Source organism: Rhipicephalus microplus, chromosome 7 (genome assembly GCF_043290135.1).
Source record: "Rhipicephalus microplus isolate Deutch F79 chromosome 7, USDA_Rmic, whole genome shotgun sequence".
NCBI classification, from domain to species: Eukaryota; Metazoa; Arthropoda; class Arachnida; order Ixodida; family Ixodidae; genus Rhipicephalus; species Rhipicephalus microplus.
Genome location: NC_134706.1, coordinates 22,803,146 through 22,830,368, shown reverse-complemented (window position 1 = coordinate 22,830,368; position 27,223 = coordinate 22,803,146). Strand labels below are relative to the sequence as shown.

The window sequence follows — 27,223 nt, the reverse complement described above, 5'->3', positions numbered from 1 at the left end:
TGCACATTTATAACGCCGGTTTTTGCTCACTTCAGATGCTCTGACGACCACTTGTGTTGCTTCGCTAGGTTTCGATTTCTGTCACTGTATGGCCTTTTCGAATAAACTTTTCATCGCGAGTCAGTGCTCATCCCGTGGGCACGCTTCCATGTCGCGCTTGCTAGTGAATGGCAGCGCCACCAAAGAATGGGTAATAACTGAGCCGCACATCCTGCAGCTTTCACGTTGGCTGCAACTTCAACATTTTTTTGGCTTTTTTTTTTACTCTGGTGTGAAAACTGAGAGTTGGGTTAGTTCGTATGGAGAATCAATCACCATTGTTGGGGGAAATAAGAAACAGAGACAGAGAACAAGAAACACGAGTGTACGATCGAGTGTACAAGGTCCCCGTAATCAACCGGAGATGAAAACTAACTTTGCTCGTGTAGTACTCTTTAGCAAGGCATACGTTCTCGCGTGGGAACCTTTCGGCGGAATTGAAGGACAAAAAGAAACAATACTACAATTAGTGTTACTACATGGAATACTGCCCTCATTACGAGAGTGAATCATCGTAGCTTCGACACAAAACCTTGAAATATTTTTAATTCATTTTAGCAACGGTAACCAATAAAGAATAGAATGCGGAGCCATTTCCTTTCCACAATCGACACGTTTGAAGTGCCCAACAGCAAGTAGAAACATCTGAAATTGCGTAGTGGAGAAAGTAGCCTTTTTAGTGTTAATGACTGTGATATCCAACCACTCCAGTGTGTTAAGTAACGTCAGGACTGGGTGCGAGATCATTTTACACTAACGTTTTTAGATACTCTGTGTTTTAAAAGACTGCTCCATAGGCGGCACCAACTCGTATCCGCTTCGAGGGTGGCGCTGGCGTAGCGTCGCGATCGAGCCGCCTCCACTGCTACTCGCCAGTGGCCGTAGCTGCGTTGAAGGGTTTTTTAAAGACGATAGTCTTTGTTGGGGACCTTCGACGCAAACGTTTTGGTCTGTCTATCTGTCTGTTCGTTTGTCTGTCCACATTTAACAGTATCGTGTATTAGAAACGGCCGACCCCATCCAGCGCCCACCTATGTTGCTCAAGATTCAGCGTTCATACTTGTGCAATGGTCGACTAAAAAGCAAATATTGTGCGTGTCTGGGGCACCATAACGAAACGTATATTCTGCATGTGCGCCTTCTACTAGAAAAGGCATACATAGGCATTTTATGGACCGTAGCGCGTATCACGCTGTGCTGACCATCAAATGCTTGCACGGAAAGGCACGTGTTTCCAAAGCTTTGCTAAAACGAGACGGTGGTGTCACCTACCCGTCGCCCTGCGTTCTACACCTTATCACCTCTGAGGCGAGTGCGCACACCCGTCTCAGAGCCACACGCTTTGTTTTGAAAAAAAAAACACCTAGATGGCGGTCATGTCTCACGTGTAACGTGACTTAATGCACTCGTTCACCTCCGTTGCACGCTTGAGGCACTCTAACGCAGCGCCTCCAGAATACCATTCACCGATTTTATTGAGCAGAACATCAAATAAATGTTTTGTTCACTCTCTCCACACGCAAAACTATCGTCTTTCGGCGACATTTGCAGGTTAATTGCAGATACAGGGCCAATTTTTGAAAAGACTATAATCTTTTTTGGGGACTTTCGACGCAAAAATTTTGGTCTGTCTGTCTGTCTGTTTGTACATTTGTGTGTTTGTCCACTCTTAACCGTACCTTAAACGGCACCAAAGTGACCAAACGATACTTCAAACAGCCGACCACATCCGCAGCACCCACCATTACTGCTCAAGGTTCAGCATTCATACTTGTGCGATAGGCAATTAAAAGGCAAATATTGCGCATATCTGAAGCACCATAACAACATGTCAATATTATGAATGTGTATTTTTCACTAGAAAAGGCATACATTAAGTAATTTTAATGATCGCGGCCTTTATAACGCTGTGCTGGCCATGCCACGCTTGCGCGAAACAGCAAGTGTTTCCAACGCTTTGCAAAGACGACACGGTGGTGAAACCTATCCGTCTCTTTTCTTTCTACATCATATCACCTCAGAGACGAGCGCACACGGCGCGCGCCCCATTTTCCAGGATAAATAACACATATATACATAGCGCTCATGTCTTATGTGGGACGTGACTTGATACGCTCGTTTGCCTCAGCTGCACGCTCGAGGCGCTATAACGCAGCGCCTTCAGAATACCACTGCACCGCTTTTTTTGCGCAGAACATCTAATAAACTTTTTGTTCACTCTCTCCAGATGCAAGACTATCGTTTTGCGACGACATTTGCAGTGTAACATGCAGATATGGTGCCAAATCTTTTGTTTCTTTTTGTGTTCGCTTGCTTAGACCACAGTGGTGGGAGCTTGAAGGTTGGAGTTTGGTTAGCGAAAATTGTATTTCACATGTTAACCGTCAATAAAGCTGCTTTGAGTGAATCACAGGTTAACATAAAACATGCCGGCCCGCAGCGCGCCAGGCAGTCAAAAGTGGCCCCGCCTCCGAGGAAATTACTTGATATCGGCGGCACTTCTTCAATGCCCCAAACGACCCTGCAGCTCTGAAGGCCTGGAGCGCTGCTATTCTACAAGAAGCTTTTGAGGTGACAGTCAAGTAGTACATTCGTGATCTATATTTCAAATGCGAGAGCCTAATTCATTGCTATGAGTACGAAGTAGACAAGAACGTTGTCAAAATTCTACGTGGTAGGTGGACACTTAAGCTCAGTGCTGTTCCTCAATTTTCGCCTTATATTCTTGCGTCCTTGGCTAAGGTGGGGCATTATAACGCAAAACAAAAGCCCTGAAACTTGGAAAACTGTTAATTTCAATGGTCGTGTGTCGGCAAGTGGTGGCGATCCAGAGTTGTGTCCAAGAGTGGCAGCTTGGTTCTCTGCATTACAACAGAGTTTTAATCCTGGAATGTCAAGCTTATCCAGAAAGAAGTTGTTTTGTTTTTAAAACTTGCTTTGCGTCTTGCGCTGAAAGCTTCAGAAGCGAAGTCAGCGGGAAAGTAGCCTTAGGACCCCGAGCGGATGATTACTTGCCTGCTCCTTTAAATATCGAGCGCTGCTGCTTATAGGCTGATGTCAAAGGGGAACATACTGCCTCGGCCGACATCCTCGCGCGTTACAATATTTATAAGGGAATGCCTTCCAAATTTGGGTTCAGTAAGGCCTCGCTTGGCAGCATCAGCTGTTCTGCTGGAGCAAGGCCGGTCATGAGTTTGTTCACTTGAATGGTAGACACTTTGCTAATCCAAAGCTCTGTTTTCATTTTCCGAATGTCGTTCTTCGCTTTTGCTTTGAGAACCGTTTCCCTAATGAACGTCTTCTTTAGCTATTTAGTACTTGAGAGTAGTTTTTGGTGAAGTCTTGTTGGTTCTGTACATTCCATTTTTTTTACCGTGCTCGCTCATGCTACCTTGTGCTCTTGCATGGTGGACATAAGTCTTCCCGGGACATCCCAAAACACTTAGTGCTCATCCACACACCTGTCGAATATTTAGGGCTGGTGTTCTGGTTGAAATGAAAGGAAATAAGCTGTTATGACAGCCCGTGCTTTATTTTTTTAGGTGTGATCAGCACAACTCTGCAAGCTCGTGAGTTTCAGCTGGTTTCCCGTATCATGTGCGCTGTGTGCACAAGGGGAAACAAGCTTTCCTTTAGAACTGAGGACAACGGTAAAGTATTTTGTTACTACCACAGCCTTGTCGATTTCGACCACACCTTTTTTTCGAACAACCTTGAAAGAAACAACTTCTTAGATAAGCTCGAGATTTCAGGATTGAAACAATGTTTGGACTTGTAATGCAAGTAACCAACCTAATACTTCTGGCCACAGCTCTGGATTGGAGGAGACGCCAGTAGCTTTGTCAACATCGCTGTTCTTCGTGTGAACGTCAGACTCATCGCTACCGTTTGCTGACACACGGCCCTTAAAATTCTTCTCTTAAGTTTCGGCAATTTTCTTTCGCGCTTCACTGCTGGTGGTTTAGACAAGTGTGCCGGAATATTCGGGAAAAGTTAAGCAAGGGAACTGGGCTTAAGTTTCCACCTACCCTGTGTTTTTTGACAATGTTTCCGCCTACGATGTGCTCGTAGCAAGGTGGGCGGAAACGATCCTCGGATTCGAAATTTAGATGGCCAATGTAGGTCATCATTGTAACCTGGTAGGCGTTTCATGAAATAGCAGATGTCCAGGCCTTGAGAAGAGCAAGGTCTTTGGGACTGCGAAGATGTGCCACCGATCGTCAGTATTTACATCAGAGGAATAGTCCCTTCGACAGCCCAGCGCGCTGAAGGTCGGCATGTTTCCTACGTTAAACTGCCAAATGACTCAAGCATACTTGATCCATAGAGAAAGAAGAAGACAAGAGCGGACACTCCGCGAAACCTGGCCTCAGGAAGTGCGTCACGACTACGTAACGAACTAGTGCTCTCACCAAACGTCAGAGAGCGCAAGCGCAAAAAAAAACAGTTATAATCAATGCAACAAAATTGTTTTTACAAAATAATAATTGTACGCCCAAATTTGGTATGTTATTTATACATAAAAACAATTTATTCAACACACCTTACGCGATTATTTTTCTTCAGCCGTACTGTCATAAACACCATCTAACCAGCGACAAGCCCATGCATGACTGACAGCGAGAAGCTTTCGTCGCTTTCGTCAACGTCGGCTGCGTCGGCGTTTTCGTGCGTGAGATAACAGGTGAGGCACGTTTTCAAGCGAAGCTTGTTGAATGACATGTTGTTGGTCTTGTTGGGTCATTTTTTCAGAAAACGGTTACACTTGCGCGAATAAGACACCATGCAACAAACATAGAAAGATGCACACACACACGTTGCGCTTCGAGTGTGCGAGTTTGTTTCTTACGTGGCGTCTCATACACGCAGTTGTAACCTTTTTCTGAAGCTTGTAAGGACTGGGAGGTTCGCTAAAAAGAAAGTTTGTGGCTCTATGCGGCGGCTAGACGGGAACATTGTGCAACGTATGCAGTATAGCAAAGGCGGCACGGCGTCAAGCCGAGGCGACGCGTGCTGCGTCTGCCACGGACGCGAGCGTCTGTGCGCTGAGCGTAGCTGGGCAGCTAGGTCATAGGCTCGGTGCAAAATATTGAGAAACATTCGCTGGGCCTCGCATGCTTCACGACGCGTTTCCCGAAGGCTCGGAACACGAATGGTGTGCCGGAGGCAAATCTGGACTAGCCAAGTGGCCATCATCTTCGTTTTTTCGCTATCCTTGCGCCACTAGTGCAAGCTGCTCACAAATTTTTTTTGACGTTTCCAATATAATTTTACCGCATAAATTTCAACTACGATTTTTCTTCCCAAGGTACTGCTGATACTGCGTACGTACGAAGGTGTTCTAAAGCTCCCAGGCCGCGATACCATTGCATTACAAGGGATAGCGGCATGGAAACTTCTGAAGATCTTTGTACGTGGTCTTGACGTATATCTTTGCAAGTCAGAGTTTTATGGGTCAGAGATGTATCACTGGTTTTGTATTGTGCATCGATTAGCTAATCATTCAAAGGGGTTTGTTGGTACACTTATGACGTGCACATATCTTTTTCGTAATTTGACAGCGAAGCCTCCACTTACTAACATTTTCAGACCGCGCTGACGCCATGCCGTCCGGCGGTCCAAGCTGCGGCAGCTACTGCTGTGTATCGTGGTGCTTCAACAATGGCAGAACCCACAAGAAGCCTGGGACGAGTTTCTTCCGCATACCACGGGACGGCAGGTGTGTTAAAGCTTTTGTATGGTTTGCATGTCTTTAGGCTTACTGTTCGTACTTGCTCAGTGACGGTAACAATAAAAAATCACTATTCAAGCACTTCCCCTTTCAGCTGATAGTTCATTGCCAATGCAGGATGAAAGCATGGATGCAGTATGCTGGACGCGATGATCTCCTTAGTAAGCCGGCCAGCCTATTGTACGCAACGTACAGGGTTTGTAGCGACCATTTTACTGCTCAAAGTTTTATGGACCCTGGGCACACAAGGCTTACAAGAATGGCTGTTCCCAGTGTGCAACCAGCTGCACCATGTAAGTGATTGACTGAAACTCAAATATGTGCAATAGCAGCCACTTGTATTGAATCAGTGGCGACAGTTAACCGTGAAGATCTTTGTAGCCGATGGAGAAGCCTCACTATAGAAGTAACACTTGGAAAGTCTTAAATTTTGTGAATTGTGGGCTATTACCTTCCTAACAGCAACATTACATTTCTGTCGTTTTTTGATGCTCTTGACCTGCGCAACTTGTTTTAAAAGACTTTAAAGGGCTATTTCACGTTATCTTCAAGCCTGAGTGCACATGTACGTATACCTTTCATCAGTGAAAGCTGCCACTGTTGATAATTCCAAAAATCACAAATTACTTGTTTCCTAGTTGGTGCCTTCTCTTTTCTTCCACGTTCGACCAATTTATGCGTTTGAAAGAGCTGTTTAAGTTTCCCCATGCTACAAGCTTTGTAACTTGTACCAACTGCACATATATGCAGGTTCTCTGAGCGTCGCTTCAAGTAGTGACTGTGACATGGCTGCAGAAGCTGCACTGCAATGTGCGGATGAGCTTCAGTTTGTGTTATTTTAAGCCTCTTACTGATACATTGTCGTAATTTCATTTCTTCAGGACCTGCGGCAGAGGCTTCAAAAAGCGGCTCCCACACATTGAGGTGCCCCGATGAACAGGGTGCGTTCAGTGTCGCGATTTCTTTTTTTTTACCGAAATTGACTGTTGACCAAACCTCTGCAGGTGGCAGCTCCCTTGTAGCTGGTGAAAGAATTTCCGCTGACTTCGTCTTGCCGGAGAAAACCTTAACCAGTCATTCAGCTGTCACAAAAGGAACTTGTGTGACCGGTAAGTTGTATGTTCACTTCAACACCAGAGTGGATTGATATAGAGACTTCCGCAGGCCGCTCGCAAGATTGTTCCGACAGCACTGTCCGAGGCACTGAACAAGCTTCACAAAACCCTCCAGAAGACGTCTCCGCCAACAGCTCCACACCTGAGTGCCCTAGAAAAAATGGTGACTATGCTTTTATTGCAGCTGTTTTTAATGTGCTATTTTATGTTTAGGACATTCTGAGGAAACTATCCTCAAAAGGACACTACGTGTGCACTTACAAAATGTAAGGGTGGGCTCTCAGTGATTTTATTTTTTTTTTTTGTGCATTGTCAACATTGTGAATGGTTTGTTTTTAGGTGGTGGAATCGAAAACTTTGCACCACAGAAAGTTGTGCACCTTGGGTCTGAAAGAGCGAGGAAAGTGCTCGTATGGGATTAGTTGTTCTTCGCTTTTAGATTCATTTTTTTGTTTATTGCAGTGCGTTCCTGTGTGCCAGCGACAATGTCTCCATCAATGAAGTACAAGCAAACCATTAAACATCTGCAAGCCAAAGTAGCAGCACAGCGGAAAACTATCAAAAGACTGCGGAGACAGCCTCACCAAGCACCGTCATCGACTTCAAAGGCCCTTGAAGTTATCCGACCGCACATCACCGAGGAGGTTTTTAAACTTCTTTCTGCGCATGTTCGCTTGAGGCCCAAACGCAAGAGCAAGCGGTTTCCCGTGTGGTTCAAGAAATTTGCTCTTCACTTAAACTTCCGAGGTCCGCGAGCATACCGATTTCTGGCTCCATATTTTTCTTTGCCCTCCCGGCGTTCATTAAGGAGGTGGCTAGCTAATGTAAAGATGACTCCAGGCATAATTCCAGGAATCCTTTCTTTCATTGCAACAAATACTCAAGCTTGGAATGAACGGGACCGAGTGTGCGCTTTAGTTTTCGACGAAATAGCACTCAAAAAGAATTTGTACTATGATGCTGCAAGAGACGTTGTCCAGGGTTTTACAGATGATGGCACTCATCGCACTTCAACCATCGCTGATCGAGCACTGGTTTTTCTTCTTGTTGGCGTTTCGAGAAAGTGGGTTCAACCGGTTGCTTTTACTATAGGGCACACATCAACACCATCATCTGTTATGCATAACTTGCTGGTGTCACTCATTTTGGAGCTTAGGAGCATTAATATTGCAGTGAAAGCAGTCATTTGTGACCAGGGCAGTTCAAATGTAAGTCTCGCTAACCAACTAAGAGTGACTGTAGCAAAGCCTTTTTTTGAAGTTAATGGTGAGCGGGTATATTACATTTTTGATGTTCCGCATTTAATTAAAACAACGCGCAATAATGTCCAAGCACACAAGTTATACATTGGGGATGACATCGTTAACTGGTTGCACATTGTAAGCCTTTACCAATCCTCACATGAGTTGATGTTGTGATTGGCTCCAAAGTTGACTGAACGGCACGTTCATCAGAAACCTTTTTCTAATATGAAGGTCAGCTGAGCAACTCAGGTCCTCAGTGCATCAGTTTCGATTGCTATCACGGCATTGGTGTATGCGAAGGCGCTGCCTGCCTCGGCCATCACTACAGCTCAATTTTGTGATCGTATGGACAGGATTTTCGATCCCTTGAACAGCTCGAGTAAAAAAAGAACTTCGCAAAAGCTGCGGCATGCAATCATGAAAAATGATTCAGAGCTGATTGACTTCCTCCGAGGCCAGCTTCCCTGGATTGCATCATGGCAGTTTGTTGGCAGACGTCAACCACAAACCATCGTAGGTTGGCAAATTACAATTCAGGCAATTTGTCAACTATGGGACGACCTCTCCAAAAATTACAATTTTGAATACCTGTTAACACGCAGGCTTCAACAGGATCCTCTGGAGAACATATTTGGCCACATTAGGCAAAAACAGGGTTGCAACACCAACCCCAATGTAGCACAATTTATTTGTGGCCTGAAGCACATCTGCATAAGAAAACTCTTCAAGCTGTCAGAATACGGAAATCTCGAGGATGATGAATGTGACCTCCTCCAGGAGCAGCTCTCGCCATTCTCCCTCACCAGTGCGTCTCTTGTGGATAATGAGGAGTGTGCACAGCCACAGCCTGACGACTTTCCCGCTCTAGACGATCTCTCTGAACTTGCGACAAACGTTCACTCCCATATTATCGATGACTCCGCTGCATATTATGTAGCTGGTTTTCTCATCAAACACTTCCTTCGGAATGCATGTGACGGTTGCAGTTGCCCACAGTTACTGAAAGACGACAGTGAGACGCTTAAGGGTACCCACCAGTATTTCACAATGCTCAAAGCATTCCACGTCCCCAGCAAACTTTTTGGGAATCTCACTGTGCCATCAGAAGCAGCTTTTGCATACGTACAACAACTTGAATCTCACTTTCTTGCCATAATTGAGGCCACTGCACATCACCTGAAAGTGTGCGATGTTTTGTATCACCATCTGTCAAGTGTTGGCGATTTTCATTTCTGCTCTGCTGGGTGTTGCGCGAAGTTTCTGAAAATGTTTTGCCGGGTTCGTTTATGTTGGCCTGTGCGTTTTGTGAACCGAAACTTAGATAGGGTTAGGTTCCAGTCTTCAATCTCAGGCATACAGCTTGACAAGTTCAAAGGTTAGCAATTAGCGGCGGGTTTACACTAAAGTATTCGAGTTGAGCCGAATCCTGCAATAGCTTTGTTATGTTATTACTTCGTTACAGCAGACTTCATTATGGTCTTATATGCTTATATTCAGCTCAACTGGACTAGCCACTCCTTCGTTGCATACATTGTTTAGGTTACCCGCTATGAGGAGAAGAGACACTGTGTATTCGCTCGAAGTGATTTGAATAACCTTAAAAAGAATGTTGGGTATCCTGTCTGTATTTTTGTAGCAAATGCGGGCAAACTATACACTTTACTGTGGCTCGCTTGGTCACTGTGTATGCTTTATCTCTCCAGCTCAAGTAATATATCGATAACAAAACCGCTTGTTGAAATGTCTTCGAGCGGGTAAGGAACACAGTATGAAGTGGGCACGGTTCACGTTATCACGCTTTTCGTATTTTAGCTTCTCATCAACCTCCTCATCTCGCCCATCAAAATTTTCAAAAGAATACTCAAACTTGTAGCGTTTGATGGGGCTGTGGACGGTGCCATTTTATTTTTATATAGCTTTTGAGTGATAACGTACGATGTAGAGCCTTTGTGAAAAATAATGAGCCAAAGTGGTTTCCTTCAGCTATTTATTAGCCCTGTGATACCGCTCTCGTAACACCAATTAATGTCCACAATTCTGGATAAGTGATGACTATAATCTATTTTAGCTCGCAAGCGTCACAGCAACACCCAGACGCAAATCACTTGGGCTCTTAAGTTTTTGATGAAGGCGACGCATAAGAAGAGCCACAAGACTTGCCAGTGTTGTAGTATAAAGTTTGTCTTTCACGTAGTGAGCAAGCTGCGAAGCCCTACCTTTCTGAGGACAAGCAGGCATCAAGTCTGCTTTTTTTTAATTTTGGGCTAGCTGTTCTTAAGCACAGCCAGCACACTGCACCTTTGCCTTTCTGCTATATTGTGTCGTGTGGTTTCTGTGCGCTCTTTTTTTCTATGCATTATTTCGGTTGACCCCAAGCGTGATTCGCGACTTCATTGCTGTGTATATGTCACTTCTTCCTTCTTCATCAGCATTGTGCGCTGTGTTTTTGCCATAGATCCTTACTTACCCACTGGCCCGGTGTGTCATACTTCACCAGCTTCTCGGCTTCTGCCAACTCTAGCGATGTGTGCGTTGTCTGTGTTCTCTCTGTATTTGTTACAATTTATTTGTAAGGCGAGATGCATTTGTTGTCTACCTTTGTCATATTGTGCTTTTTAGATGCGGAAGCATCTTATACTCGCGCCTTGTAGTGCGCCGTCCGCGCCGTCCGCACCGCTTCTCGAACATTCGACAGCTGACGCGCGCGCATGCGCCGTCGCGCCGTCGCCCACTCTTCCACCATCTGTGCATCCCTTCCTCCTCTACACACCGCGCGTGCTTCACTCCTCCACCATCTGTGCACCCTTCCTCCTCTACACACCGCGTTCGACATCTACAATTCTCCTGATTCTCCAGTGGACGCGCATGTGGCGTCGCGCTTCGAGAACATTCAACAGCTGACAGTGCATGCGCCGTCGAGCTGTATATATACTCAAGGTCGGCGCTTGCTCGCTCAGTTGCCGCTCGTCGGTTGGTTTGTACGGCGAGTCGACGTCCAAGGTCGCGGTGAAATGAATTCCAACGAATCCACAAACACAATGATCGACGTCCCTTCGACCAGCGCCGCCCTTTCGCATACGTGTGTACGTGTTCACTCATTTAACACCCCCTCCTACAACCACGTTAACCAATTTAGCCATCGACCCAAGTAAGTCGCACTTTAACACCCCGTTAACCAATTATATGCTCCGCATCCTCCTCAGTGTTCCCCCGAGGGAAGCTGCGGGCAATTTTTTTATATTCTCAGACTCTACTTTGCCTTTGAATAAAACATTACGGATACTCTGTCTCTTTGACTGATATATACATTGATCACTCGTTCCACAAGAAAAACACAAGCGCGATGAATAAAACCGTAGTGAATTATCATTACCTGCATCTCTTTTTATTATAACTTAATCGAAATAAAAATTACGTCACTACCGATTCGCACGAACCACTGAACAAAACAAAACAGGGAATTGCTAAATCAAAACGACCTACAAAAACTATCCACTTGGGCTATGAATAGTGGTCTGAAATCATGAACTTTCGTCATAGCCAAACGTCGGTTATGCAAAGTAATTCAAAATTTGCGCCAGTGAAACCGAAACAGGAAGCGCACGCCACTTGCTCTCACCAACCACTAGGTGTGCTAGGGTCGATTGGGCCGCTGGGGTCTACGGGAGTGTCCACTCTTAACCTTTATTTCTCTATGCTTGATCATTGCGTCATATTTGAATACAATTTGCGAAAAAGCCTTTCCGAATAAATGTTCTTTAAGTACTCTCTGAGTGTGCTCTATCGCACTGCATTCTATTTCTTCTTAAACTTTTCTTTCTCCACTTTGAAGCCTTTCTCCTAACGGCTCGGATAATTTTATGTACAATCCAAAGAGGTTTTGTATGAAAGGCATCTTTGCATAAACATTACACCATTTATGTCAGCTGTCCCAGCTGTGAGTCCTGCTAGTTCACTGATATAGAGCACAGCAGGGTTGTGGCGCAAGTTCACGCGACACTGCCACTGTGGCCTATTATTTTCTTTCTCTTAGTGCTTCAAAAAGAAGCGCAGTCTATACTAAATATTGTATTACACGCAATTCATACAATGTGTAAAGGCTCCTTCGCCTATAAACATGGACAGACCCAAGGCGCCGATGAACGCTATTTATTGCCGAGGCATAGGCAGATTTTTTTTTTTTTTGAGGCTAGATGTACTACCTTGCATGATCTGAAGTGGGTGCCAGACAGGCAAGTGTGGTCGAGTGTCACTTTTAAAGACGATAGTCTTTCTTGCGGACCTTCGACGCTAAAATTTTTGTCTGTGTGTCTTTACACTTGTCTGTTTGTCTGCCACTAACAATACTCTAAGTGGCACAGAATTGGCCAAACGATACTCCAAACGGCCGACCCCATCTGCAGCGCCCACCACTATTGGTCAAAACTGAGCGTTCATACTTGTGCGATTATCAATTAAAAAAAGCAATTATTCCGCATATCCGAGGCACTATAACAACACGAAATTATTCTGCATGTGTGTCTCTTACTAGAAAAGGCATACATAATGAACTATAAATACCGTAGCGTTTATCACGTTTCGCTGACCACGTAGTGGTTCGTAAGAAAGAGAAAGGAAGAGAAAAGTGAGCCCCGTTATTGTCTGCTTCAGTGAGCGACACCGCCACAGGGCTCACAAGGGATGGGGGTGAGGAGGGATATAAAAGTTAGGAGTAAAGGTATAGAAAAAAGGAAGAAGAAGCAACAACAAACTGAGGGGATAGGAGAGACAGGAAAGATGGAAGCACGTTCACTGGAGTCCTAGGACGGGGTACACTTGCGAGAGATGTTATCGGCGTCTGTAGATGGCGTAGAGCAGGTCCAGTAAGTCAGAGCTTCACTGCCATCGAAGGTCGTCGGCGACAGGAAGTGACGTAGGGCGAGCCCAGTCGGCCAGAGCTACGATGACGCCGAAGGTCGCAAGCGCGCGGAGCACGCGGGCGCACAACCGGTCGGCACGAAATCCAGCGAGCCGACTCTTTCGCTGACCAGGCAACGCTTACACGAAAAGGCTAGTGTTTCCAACTCTTTGCTGAGATGACACGGGGGTGGCACCTACCCATCGCCTTGCGTTCTACACCTTATCACTTCCGAGACGGGTGCGCAGGGGGCGCGCGCTTCGTTTTTCACGATAACTGACAGATAGCGCTCACGTCTCACGTGTGATGTGCCCTGATGCGCTCGTTCACCTCCGCTGCACGCTCGAGACACTATAACGCAGCGAATCCGGTATGCCAATCAACGATTTCCTTGCGCAGAACATCAAATAAACATTTTGTTCTCTCTCTCCAGACGCAAGGCTGTCATCTTTCAATGACATTTGCAGCGTAACATGCAGTACGGGGTCAATTTTTTTCCTGTGTAAATGTTAGCAGGAGAGATTTTGCGGGTGGGGGCAGGAGGAGGGGAAGAATGGCACAGGCCCAGTGTGCCATCCCCTTACCACCCTACTAAATAATTGCAGGCACATAATTATTCATAAAGTTGTTAGGTACAGGTGCGGCCCTTATTTATCACTGAATAGTATTCATTCTGCCCCCATACAGCTGCTTTAGCTAAAATCCTTGTATTCGAAAACCCAGTTCCCACTTTTTCACATGCAGAGGTAGCAGACAACCCCCCTTCACTGATCCAATAGTGACAGCAGCGCCACCATTGCGCAGGATATGGGAGGAGCCCGCTCCTCGCCACTGCGAAATATCTGAAACGTTGCCTTCGACTTTACCAGCCATGGATATTCAATAAGCATTCATCAGCGTCTGTTTTGAGATTGTGAATACGCTTACACGAATGTAACAATACTGGGCGCACACTATTTTAAAGGCGATAGTCTTTCTTGTGGACCTTCGATGCAGAAATTTTGGTCTGTATGTGTGTCTTTCTGTCCGTCTGTCTGTATATTAGTTTGTTTGTCCGCCCTTAACGATACCATAAACGGCATGAAACGATACTTCAAATGGCCAAACCCATCTGCAGCACCCATCAATAATGCTCAAGATTGATTTGATTGATTGATATGTGGGGTTTAACGTCCCAAAACCACCATATGATTATGAGAGACGCCGTAGTGGAGGGCTCCGGAAATTTGAACCACCTGGGGTTCTTTAACGTGCACCCAAATCTGAGCACACGGGCCTACAAAATTTCCGCCTCCATCGGAAATGCAGCCGCCGCAGCCGGGATTCGAACCCGCGACCTGCGGGTCAGCAGCCGAGTACCTTAGCTACTAGACCACCGCGGCGGGGCCATCAATAATGCTCAAGGTTTAGCCTTCATACTAGAGCTATTGTAAATTAAAGGCAATTATTGTGCGCATCTGAGGCACAATAACAACACGTAAATGTTCTGTATGTGCGTCTCTTACTAGAAAAGGCATACATAAGTAATTATAAGAACCGTAGCGTTTATCACGTTGCGCTGACCATGCAACGCTTGCACGAAAAGGAAAGTGTTTCCAACGCTTTGCTAAGACGACACGGTGGGGGCACCTACCCGTCACCTTGAGTTCTACATCTCATCACCTCCCAGAGGGACGCGCATGGCACGCGCTCTTCATTTTTTAAAATACCGTTTTTTAAGATTCCTTTTTAAGATACTAGCAGTGGTAGCGCGACTATTTGAAACTGGTCACAAACAGTCGCGAACAGTCACAAATGGTCGCAAAGCGACTGCTTTGGCTTGTCGCTTCCTGACTGATTTTTTCAGTCGCACGACTGCAGTCGCACAGCTGCTGTAACCAATCAGCGATGCCAAATTTTTGTTCTTTTAGTTTTTTCATTACGCTAGTCTTTTGCCGCCAGATACAAACGAGTGCGTTCCTCGGGATCTGTGGCACCATGCATGGCCACCACGGAATACTTGGCTTGGAGATGGCGGGGTGCAGCCGTAACGCAAAGTGCCGCACTTACGTGGCGGCATTCGCAAACAGCTAAACATCGTACAGCTAAACATCTTTTCAGCTAACCTACAGCTAAACAGCTAAACTTCTTTTCTTCTTACAAAGTAAGAAGAAAAGAAATTGTGCACTGTCTTTTCTCCTTTTCAGAATCGTTTTAGGGGCGAAGCCTCTTAAAGCGGCACCCGTTCGTCCCTTGTAGTAGTAGTAGTAGTCGTAGTGTGTAACCAGTCTTAGATTTTGACTTCAAAGATGGTGCCGGTGGGATATTTCTTCTGTGCGTTGTTGAATACCAATTCGCAGCGTGCGCGTTAACTAAAAGCCGAATTCTCCTGTCTCTCATTATCCAGAAGGGGGAGACGCCGTACTTTATTGAGAGCTTGTGCTGGCACTAACACTACCAGCGGCATTGACGTTGGTGCTCATCGTAGCGTTGCGCATGAGAGAAACCTGGGAAGGCGCAAAGCACGCAGTGATGGACCAGTGTTTCCTACTGGAACAGAGGGGCGCTGCGAGCGCTCGATGGTGACGTACGCACTCCACATCGCCTCCGTAGATTTTCTGCTATTTCTGCGGACATCCACCCTGGTACCCCTGAAACTTGGGTTTATCATCACCGCCAAGTTCTCCGCTTCGCCTAGACAACACCTTCGTCCTGGTGGGCCCAATTTTGACAACTCGAGCAACATCCTTCACTCCCGGCTACAACACCACCTCGCTAAGGGCTCTCAGCCCGGCGATGGTGGCCGCTAACGTGGTTACGGGTTATGATCCTACCTCAAGCCAAGTACTGTCCATGGAGATTTCATCCTCCGTAAACACTATATCATCAGAAGACGAATACCTTGACAACGTGGTGAGACTGTGGCAACGCAAGCAAGGGAAATCGAAGTCTGCGTCTCAACAACAACGAGACGCCACAGCTGGCCGCCATTCCCCGGCCTTGCAAGGAACGCCGGCGCGCCATCCCTCCGGTGGTGCGCCTACCTCTGCTCCGTCCTCACAGCTAGCGAAGCAACGCAAGTGGCGTCCGCGTCAGACTACTTGCCTCTCTCGTGACGACTACATCGTAGTAGTGAAACCTCGCGTTCCCCGCGAGCTACGCACATTCGTCCCGGCCGATCGCGCGGGCGACGCCATCCGCAGCTACCTCGGCGACCGGACTACCACGCAAGTTCAAGTGTGGCCAATCTGGCAACAAAACATCTTGGTCTGTAGCACCACCATTTTGCCTATGGCACAGCGACTTCTCGGGTACTTCCAGCTGCAAGTGGGGGATCAGCAGCTGCCCGTTCGATGCCACGCCAAGGCACCAGGGGATACATGCAAGGGCGTCATCAGCATAAACCCTGCTGAAAGCCCGGCGAAGTTAAAGTCAAAACTGCATTGGCCTCGAGGTACTATCCTCGCGGTCCGCAAACTCGGAGATTCCGCGGCGGTGGTGGTGACTTTCGAGGGCACGAAGTTACCCCGCTTCCTCTTCTACCACTGCGTGGCGACGTATATCCGCACCTACAAGAAAACGGTCCCTGTTTGCACCAAGTGCGGTACCGTCGGTCATCGACCACCTCAGTGTCCTCACCCCAAACCAACCCAGTGTGCCAAATGTGGAACCCCCGCACTTGCAGGTCTAAATGCCCACGACTGCCACCCCAACTGCCTCCTCTGCCTTGGCGCCCATGAGACTAGGACCAGTGGCTGCACGGCAAAATATCGGAAACGCAAGCAGCCCTCAACACATCCCCGAGGGAGCACCTCACATTCGTCACAACCAGACAGCGGCACCAACCTGCATCAGTCGGCTCCACCCCTCCACGCCGACACTCAGGCATTCCCACCGCTCGAAGCACCAGCGGCAGTACCTCAGGTGAGCAGTTGGGCAGGGAATGCTGCTTCTAAGCCTTTCTCACCCCCTTCTGTCGATTCTCCTTCTCTCGAACTTGCGGCCCTTCGCCAGCAAGTTGCGGCACTTAAAAAGCGAAATTCTCTTTTAACTAATTAACTCGAACTTTTAAATAAGCGACTTCAACTACAACAACAGTGTACTGCAAGGCCATCCAGTATCGCCTCCTCTGTCCAGGCGGCTACGCCAGCTACGTCGAAGCTTAGTCCTTGTGCTAAGTCCACTCCCATTAAAACACCGGTTCAAGCAGCCATGTGCATTCCAGCACTGGGAACCGGTGCCGCATCTACTCCAGAATCTCTTGAGGTTCCTGGGGCACCTCAGGTTCTCTTGCCCGCTAACCAAACTCTCCCCAGTGAGGAGCGCGCCCGCGCATATAGGAATGCTTTAGGCGCTTCGAAGCTTCGATTAATCACCTCCTCACCAGCTTCTCTGTCCAACGCATAGTAGTAGAGGTTACCCAGGCTATTTAGGCCTGGGCAATCAGCCAGTTTCAACCCAAGGCATCGCGTTCCCACTCCTGCTCGGTGAGCAGTGAGGGTGCAGCTCCACGGCGTCGTCGTGAGGTGGTTACCACCACCCCGACGTCGGACAATTCGACCTTCGTGCCCCTCCCTGCCCCTGAGGATTCCGAGCGGGACATGAAGGACCAAATATAAAACCTAAGACAGTCACGATGGCTACCAATTGTACATCCCGTTCAAACATTGCGTCTAAATTCGAAATCATACAGCGGAACCCTGCAGGCTTCGGGAACAGGCAAAAGCGTTTACATGTTTCCCTTTTCCTCAGCTCACTTGGCTCTCAGCCGGCCGTCTTGGCGCTCCAAACATTTGGCCCTGCTCCAACCCTTTCTGGATCCTGCTCCTATGTAGGTGGCACCACCACATGCCTCCCCATGCATAAAGCTTACACGGCGATACAGATTGACCTCGATCTGGATCTTCCTTACGACTATTGCATGATATCAATGCTGTCTCAGCGGAGGGGCCAACCATCAATACATATCTTAAACGTGTACTGTCCCCCTCACCTTGCGAGGGCTTCGTTTGCGCATCTCTTCCATCGGGCGCTGCGTATAGCGGCCCGACAACCACTGGTGATTGTCGGGGACTTTAATGCCCCCAGCCCTCACTGGGGTTACCACTACCAGAAGGCCCGGGGCAGAGAGCTCAAGGAGCTCATTTCCTTGCTGAGCCTCACGCTTCTAACCGATCCGGCACAACCCACACGTTCTGGCAACTCGGTCACGTGAGACACATGCCCCGACCTCTCCCTCACTCGTCACATCCGCGATGCTACATGGGAAAAGTTAGGCGAAAACCTAGGCAGCAATCACTTTTTACTCCGCATTTCGTTCACACCGCGGCAGAAAATGCGCCAACACTGTGGCCAAGCCCGTCTCACCGATCGGACTCGGTTCAGAATGCAACAATTCCCCGCCGTCCTCTCTTCGACCGAATATGCAGCGTGGGCATCATACGCCCTCCATATGAAACAAGCGAACACTCGCACCCTTGCAACCTCTAATTTGACTCCTGCGATCGATCCACACCTCCTACATCTTTTACACGCTCGCCGCGGGCTCGTAAGGCGCTGGAAACGCAACAAACTTAATCGGAAACTTCGCGCTCGCATCTAGGCATTCACTGCAGAGGCGGCCGCATACTCTGCACAACTTTCCGATGCTAACTGGGCAGACACCTGTTCGAAGGCTGCAAACCAGATGAGCTCTAAAAGTGCGTGGGGACTCTTTCGAAGCCTTCTCGATCCCTCTACCACCAGGGGAGAAACGCAACGCCAGCTCCGCCGTGCTCTGCATGCTTTTCAGGGCACTACGGATCATTTCGAGCGAGAACTTTGTAACCGCTACATCTGCCGCACAATCGATCCCGCAGGCCCAGCATATACGTATTCCGGCGCTCCTAACACCGACCTCGACGCCCCATACCCGCTTTCCGATTTACGATTTGCACTCACGAAAATGCGACGGGGCACGGCCCCTGGACGCGACGGAATCACAGTATCGCTCCTGGCAAATCTTCCCGACCAAGCACACCTCTGGTTACTCCACTTTTTAAATTCAAAATGGGATGGCTCTCCGCTTCCAACGGAATGGACCACATTGGTCGTGACATTCATACGCAAATCAGCTAAGTCTGTTAGTATCGAGGCACTGAGACCCATCTCACTTACGTCTTGCGCAGGCAAACTCATGGAAACCATGGTTCGCCAACGCCTTTCCACCTACTTGGAGGCCAGGAGGGCCTTTGCCGACACGATGTTTGGCTTTCGCCCGCATCTGTCGGCGCAGGACGTCCTGCTCCAGCTTCAACACGTCTATCATAGAGCCGACTACTGTGCGCCATAACGATAAAGCCGTGCTCGCTCTCGATCTCCGTGGGGCGTTCGACAACGTCAAACACAGCACTATACTCACTAACCTGTCTACCACAAACTGCGGGCAGAAGACTTTCAACTACATTCGCGCCTTTCTATCACATTGCACCGCCTTCATTCACCTGAATTCTACCGAACGCGGCCCGTACTTACTAGGCACGTGGGGTACACCTCAAGGGGCAGTCCTGTCTCCTCTGCTTTTTAACCAGGCAATGATGAACCTCCCCTCTCTTCTAAGCGAGGTCAAGGGAATACAACAGGCACTATATGCGGACGATATCACAATCTGGACCAACACCGGCTCCTTAGCGCAAATCGAAGAACGCCTGCAAACGGCTGCCCTTCTGGTGGACACCTACGCTGGTTCATGCTGCCTGGAGTGCTCTCCAGCTAAATCGGCTCTTCTTTCAGCCTCTCCGCTACCGCCGCCTCAAATTTTTCTTCCGTCCGGGCCCGTCCCGTCAGTGCAAAATATTCGGGTTCTTGGCCTTCACCTCACATCGTCCTTGGATCCCAAGGGCACAATAGCAGGCCTCAGACGCACCAGCGAACAGGTGAGCCGCATGATACGGCGAGTGTCTACCATGCACGGCGGCTTCCGCGGGTCTCAGTCCCTCCGATTGGCCCACGCGTTTGTGACCAGTCGCGTCCTCTACGTCTTGCCTTACCTTCGCCTGAGTCGTCGAAACGATCACCAGCTGGACGTCCTTCTTCGTTCAGTATACAAACGTGCTCTCGACCTACCTATTGAAACTTCCAACAGCCGATTTGCGGCTCTTGGGGTGCACAACACATTTGCAGAGATGCGCGAAGCTCATCGCGTTAACCGAGTTAGTCGACTGTCGCAGACGCCTTCAGGGCGCCGTCTTCTACACAGACTTGGCCTTAACCCGACATCTGACCAAGACCCTCTGCAGCTGGTACCAGAGCTCTGGCGTCAAAAGCTATGGGTGGAACCTCTACCCCGTAATATGAACCTTGACCTCCATCCTGGCCGTAGACTAGCACGTGCCGCGGTCCTTCATACGCGACACTCCGATCGTCCTGGTGTTTTCTACGTGGACGTCTCTGGTCCCTCCCCCTCGGGTCACTTCACGGCGGCCGTGATTACAGAGGGCAAACACGTCGATGGCCTCTCCTTTCGAGCAGACACAGTAACGCACGTTGAAGAGGTTGCCATAGCTTCAGCCGCCTCACACCCTGCCTCACGCACCATCCTGACGGACTCGCGCTCGGCCTGTTCTCAGTACCTTCAGGGTTCCATTGCCCCGCTGGTGGTTAGCCTACTACAGGCCCCCTCTTGGCGCTTTAACCCTCATTCCATTCATATAGTCTGCACCCCAGGCCACTCGGGCCTCCCCGGCAACGAGGTGGCAAATGTCGCTGCCCGCGCTTCTCCTGTCCAGGCCGTTGCCCCTCCATGTCCCGAGACGGAATCTGGCAACACCAACCTGACGCGCTTTCGCGAAATTTTGGCTCATTACCAGGCTTCGCGTCGCCTCTACCCGGACCCCGCACGCGGTTTGGAAAAAGCGGATGAACGACTGCTACGCCGCCTGCAGACGAACACCTTTATCAGTCCGGCGGTTTCCAGGCACTTTTTGCCGGAAATCAATGGCACCTGCTCAACCTGTCATGTCCTCGCCGACACATGTCACGTCGTAGCATCGTGCCCAGTTAATTCCGTCCCTTTCTCATCTCCTTTTTTCATTCCAACTAGAGAGGCTTGGGAGGAGCACCTGCTCGGCTGCTCTACTTTGGCTGCGCAATGCTCCTTGGTGGAGCGCGCACGGACAGCTTCCAGCTCCACTGGCGTCCCGGAATAGGGTCTGACCACTCTAGCACGCCGATGGGCCACGTCGGCACTCTCTAGTAGACTTTTTCTGAAATAAATGTTTTTTTACCACCACTACCATTCTCCACTAGCAGCCGTTGGCATGCACAATGAGAACTATCTGACAATTAAGGGTTGATACGTTATACTCGCAGGGTGTAACCTCCTTGGTTTTAGAAAGGTTTAGCGAGCGTTGGGCCTCAGTGCCACTAATATAGTGAACTAGTATACACCGCGAACTCGAGGTGGTTGAAGGAGGGAAGTAGACACGAAGTGCAAGCCGTAAGAAAGTGTGCGTGTGCCTCCTCTCGTTCAGTGCTTGAAATGTCCGCTGGATGACGGTGGTTCTATATGAGGAATATATGATGAAAATATGCGAGATGGTAGCACTTGGAGTGTTGAATAGGCGGACGAACGGACACACAGACAGATGCATAGACGGACGCACGAATGGCTGCACGAACAGATGTATGCATGGACGGACGCAGGAGCGGGTGCATGGATGAACGCAAGGACGGACGCACAGGTGGATGTGTGGACGCACGAACAGACGCACGCACGTACGGGCGGATGGACGCACGGGCGGCCACACAGACGCACGCATCGACGGACGAAAGCAAGAACGAATGAACGGACGGATGCTTCGCCCCACTCTCCATCATTAGCTCCGTGGATATGCTGCCATTTTTTAGGGGCAAAGCTTCTTATAGCGGCACCCGTTCACCCCTCGTAGTCCTAGTTGTAGTCGTAGTGTGAAACCAGTCTTACGCTTTGACCTCCAAGTTTGAGCCGGTGGGAGATTTCTAGCTCCTGTGCGTTGTTGAACAATAAAAAAATTCGCAGCGTGCGCGTTAACTAAAAGCTGAATTCTTCTGTCTCTCATTCCCCATTAGCAGCGTTGGGCGAGTTCCAGTAGCAAACGTTAGTAGAAGCGTAAAAGCCGACTTCTGCTGTCTCTCATTCCCAGTAGCTGCCATTGTTTACCTGCATGGTATTGCCTGGTGAGATTTCTTCTTTACGTGATTAAACAATAAAAAGTTTTGTTCGAAACGCCGTTGATTGATGAAATAAACCAACGAAAAATGCCAGATCTTGTCTGAAAGCAAAACGAAAAGACGCCAGATGTTTCTAAAGCAAAACAAAAAGAAGACGCCAGCTGCTTAACAAAAGACGCCAGGTGTTTTCTAAAGCAATGGTTTTACAATCAAAACCATATCGATACAGGCTTGTAGTTGCTGCTCGTATGGATAAGGATGCCGAAAGGCGGGCGCGCAGGGCAGCGGTGGCGCACGCTCGCAGATAGGGCCCTGAAGTGAGAGCACGCGAGGCAGAAGCGCTCCGGGAAGCTGCGCGACGTTGCCGCCTAAATCCTGCTGTACGGGCACAAGAAGCCACATCAGCAACTCAAGTGTCGGAAAGATCCCCTCGTACGTGAACAAGAAGCTGCAGCAGCACGTCAGCGTCGGCAAGATCTTTCCATACAGGAACGAGAGGCCACATCAGCAAGGCAGCGTCGGCAAGATCCTGCTGTACGGGAAGAAGAAGCCACATTAGCAAGCAGCGTCGGCAAGATCCCGCTGTACGTGAACAAGAAACTGCAGCGGCACGTCACCGTCGGCAAGATCCTGCTGTACGGGAACAAGCAACCACATCGACAAGGCAGCCTCGTCAAGATGCCGCCATACGTGAACAAAAAGCTGCAGCGGCACATCAGCGTCGGCAAGATCCTTCTGTACGGGAACGAGAGGCCGAGAAAGCACGTCAACGTCGTGAAGCAGATCTTGAAAACGTTCCACAATGGGAAGCGGTGAGGAAGCGTGCATATCACCAAGCAAATTAACGGAAAAAAATTTCATGGTATTACTTCCAGGAGCTTCGCCCAATCTCATCAATATTCACCTCGTGGATCTGCCGTCAATTTTTTGCCTTGAACTTGACTTGTCAGCGCCTTCAGTGAAGCGCGTTTGGAACGCGTTTGTGCATCATGCCTTGGAAAAGACTTAAGAAACCGCGTTCTAGACGCGTTTGTGCTGCATTGGAGCCTCTGGCAAGTCAAGATAAATTGAAGCTGTGGGGTGATGCTCTCCGCGATGGACCTCCCGAGGTCCTCCGAGCTCTGATAGAGCGGGCCTGACTCGTCGCTGGAGTCGCCCTAGGGACCTAGGGGTTTTCTTCCACGCCCTCCTTCTCCATGCTTTTGTGAATGAAGACGTTTCCCTCTCTTTTTCAATGGCATTTCTTGATACATACGACTCTCGGAAATACTCCTCGTCGTCTCAGCGTGGCTTCGGAAGTAGGCGGCTGGCATGGCTAGCCAACTCTCGTGATCGATTGGACGGTCTCACACACCATCGTGCTGCCAGCGCTGACACCATAGCATAGCGCACCAGAATTATGACAATATCTTGTTCTTCGCTTGAATTCAACTCCTTGACGTTGCTGAGAACGCTGTGCGAGGATGGACGAAAACAAAAATTGGCAGATCCCACATACAGTGGGAATCGATGACATGCGAAGCATGAATGACAAATGGTGATATGTCACTTTATAATCAGCACAACGTTAGGAAGTGGAGGTAAATTATGTCTTACATGACTTCCATGTCAGGATTATCATGTTTATACGTGTCGTGTACCTTCGTCATCTATTCATGTCACGTGTACCATTTATTCATGTCACGTGATACCAAATTTAGTTATGTTGAGCTAGCAAAGCTGCTGCGAGCACGCTATGAGCATTGTATGTTGTCATGTTCTTACATGACCATATGTCAGGATTATCATGTTTGCACCAGTCATATATTTCGTCATTCATTGACGTCACGTAACAACAAATTTGGTATTAGTGGAGCTAGCAAAACGGCCGCGAGCGCGTCTTGAAGAACAAATTATACTCCTATGTAGCGTTGATGCGCACGCACGCTGCGCAACGTGACGCTACGTTAGAAAAACGTGAGCACTTTATAGTTTGATGCTAGGCGTGGCCAGCGTCTGTCGGCGGGAAATTGAACGTGCTGCATTAAGCGCCGATGCGTTACCCAGACAACTCTGCATTTCCTTCTTTTCGTGACGGAGGGACGCTGGACACGCTGAAACGCGCATGCGTCAAAGCAACGCCGCGCGGCGCGCGCCGGCGAGCATACGGGAGGACCGGTTGCTTGGCTTGACAACGCCGGCGAGCACGTGCGTCGCGTCACGTCGAAATGTAGTAGCGTCTTGACTGTGGCATGTAGTCATGTTTTCATATGACACGCATCTCATTATTACCATCTTTGCACCAATCACAGGCCTTCGTCATTCATTGGCGTCACGTAATACGAAATTTGGCATATCTGAAGCTAGCGAAACGGCCACGAGCGCATCATCAGTGTGGCATGCATGCAATCATGTTGTTACATGACATTCATGCCGTGATTATCATGTTTGGACGTGTCATTTACCTATGTCGTCTGTTCCCGTTGCGTAATACCAAGTTTCGTACATGTGAAGCAAGCGAAACGACCGCGAGCACACCATGAGCATAGCATGAAGTCATGTCGTTACATGACACGCATCTCAGGTTTATCATGAATGCACCAGTATCATATGTTCGTCATCCATTCACGTCCCATAATACCAAATTTGGTATAAATGAAGCTAGCAAAAAGGCCCCAGTGCATCATGAGCGTGGCATGTAGTCATGTTTTCACATGACACGAATCTCATGATTATAATGTTTGCACCAATCACATACCTTCGTCATCCATTCACGTACCGTATTGCCAAATTTGGTATAAGTAACGCTAGAGAAACGGCCGCGAGCTCATCATGAGCGTGGCATGTTATCATGTTGTTACATGATACGCATGTCATGATTTTCATGTTAGGGTCTGTCGCTTGTGTTCAACATGCAATCACTTCATACCATAACAGTTTTGCAACATGTCAGGTGAACGATACCACCACAAGAGCCGCAGGACTATGTAATGTAAATCATAACATTCATAACAGAGATATCACGATTTTCATGTTACGACTAGACAAATGTGTTCTTCATACAGTCATGTTATGTCATACGTAGTTTTGTATCGGTACCTATATCGAAATGGCCAGGAGAGCTAAAAGTCGTAGCCGGCTAGCTAGCTAGCTAGATAGATAGATAGATAGATAGATAGATAGATAGATAGATAGATAGATAGATAGATAGATAGATAGATAGATAGATAGATAGATAGATAGATAGATAGATAGATAGATAGATAGATAGATAGATACGCTCAAAGTCACCGAAGTTCGTTAAGGAATGCCTCACATTTATTTAATGTGGCGTGCTCGGTTTGCTCAGCTCACTGAGCTGGCGGTGATCAGCTGATCGGCACCGGTCTCCATAGTTTTCGCTGATAACGAGATCCAAACATGACTCTCTGGTTTTGCGACTTCCGGCTGCTCGCATGCAGTCTCTGCCGGTGTGAACATCAGTCGCTTTTCCGTCGCCAGTCGGAAATGGTCGTGTGACCACTGCTAGTCGCTGGTGTGCACCAGCCTTAAGACGAAAAGTTGGCCCAGTTCATATCGACAACCATTGGTCGTGGTACGAGCGAAATAATACACCGAGACAGAGAAGAAGAAACACTAGGCCACGCCATCGAAGTCCCATGTCACCTCTCATCCCCCTCTCTTATTGTGTTAGTATGATGTATTTCGTTGAAAATTTGCCGTTCCTTCTCCAGCATTTGAAATAACAACACTACCCTCAGGCTTCGTTAGGTCATGCATGGCTGGCAGGTGAAGAATATTTGTACTAAACCCGTTACGAAAGCATGTAGAATGCCAAAACTGCTGCTCATTCTAACTCGTCCACTTCTGCGTACAAGTCCGTAAAATACTGACAGATAATCGTAAAGCAAGATTTCCTGAGGTTATCGTAGCAGCATCGCGTAACAGCATGCAAGAGTTTTTCGAAATGATGAAACGTCGGCCGCGGGGATATTGCATTTATGGCAGTCGGCGCTGATCGGAAAGAAGGCCATGGGTTTGATTCTGGCCACGGCGGTGTCACTTAGATGGAGCTGACAAAATGGTAGATAGCCGTTTACTAAACGAAGCCGGTGCTTGTTAAATAAATAACTAAATAGTCGAAAGTTTTGAATCCCACAGCTGAGAGATTCTCAATATTATATCTCAATTTTGGGCGTCAAATGCGAGTAATATTTTTTCCTATATCATCTTTGACAAAACCATTTAAAAACTTTTTCAGACGTTTTCACAGAACAGCGAGCCGTTTTGATCAGTATCAGCGGAGATGTTATGCTGGTTTATTCGCTGCTTTGCTCCCACCTATATTACAATTTTCAAAAAACATTAGTTCAAACACTCTAAAAATAAATACGCAATTCATTTCTGATCTATACCTAAACAGTAAACCACAGGCCTGTATATATGTCAGTTTATAACGATTTGAACTATGGCAATGGCTTCAAAGCTTTGAGCGTGTGTGTTTTACGTTTCAAGTATGCCATTTATTTTCATGCAGTATTAAAAACGAACCAAATCATACCCACAATGTTAGGTCAATATGCTTGAGGAACTTCCAAAGATCTGCCAGCTGGCTTGTTTGGAATTAAAAGTGGACGCTTTTGCGATGGAAAACGCACTGGTTGACGAGGACGAGGACGAGGTGGAGGTGTTATACGACTGCGTATAGGTCTTGGAAATATTCTGGTAGCACCAGCCCCAAATGTGCCTTCATCTAGCATAATGCATAAAACGATTGCCGAAGTGGCTACAGCAAGACAAATGTGGAAACTGGGAGCTTTCTTCATTGTCAATACTACCTAAACGCGCCATATTCCCGGTAAGAAACGCAGAACCTTATATACACGTTTCAGCAAGCGAAGTACAAAAAAAATGCGTCATCGTCTACATCATTCATTAGCAGTCTCACTTATTATTGAAGATGTGACGTCATAATAAACAGCTATAAGCCTTAGAGAGAACATGTCATTTTAAAGGTCAATCTGCAGCAAGGTGAGTAACTAAAATGAGT

At 47.9% G+C, this 27,223-nt stretch overlaps 2 long non-coding RNA genes across 3 annotated transcripts in view; one reads left to right on the top strand and one right to left on the bottom strand.

Moving 5' to 3' along the window:
* LOC142767342 (uncharacterized) overlaps positions 1–27,016 on the bottom strand; it is a 36,417-nt gene extending 9,401 nt beyond the window's left edge. The window contains exon 1 of the long non-coding RNA XR_012884830.1: positions 26,735–27,016. This is a non-coding gene — a long non-coding RNA (uncharacterized LOC142767342). The remainder of the gene's footprint in view (positions 1–26,734) is intronic.
* On the top strand, positions 6,631–8,271 carry LOC142767341 (uncharacterized). 2 transcript variants are annotated; one of them, XR_012884829.1, is made up of 4 exons: positions 6,631–6,711; positions 6,775–6,879; positions 6,935–7,048; positions 7,348–8,270. It is a non-coding gene; the product is annotated as an uncharacterized LOC142767341 (long non-coding RNA). The 2 variants fall into 2 exon arrangements; XR_012884828.1 differs by having other exon boundaries at positions 6,775–7,048; positions 7,348–8,271.
* Positions 27,017–27,223: the final 207 nt, after the last annotated feature.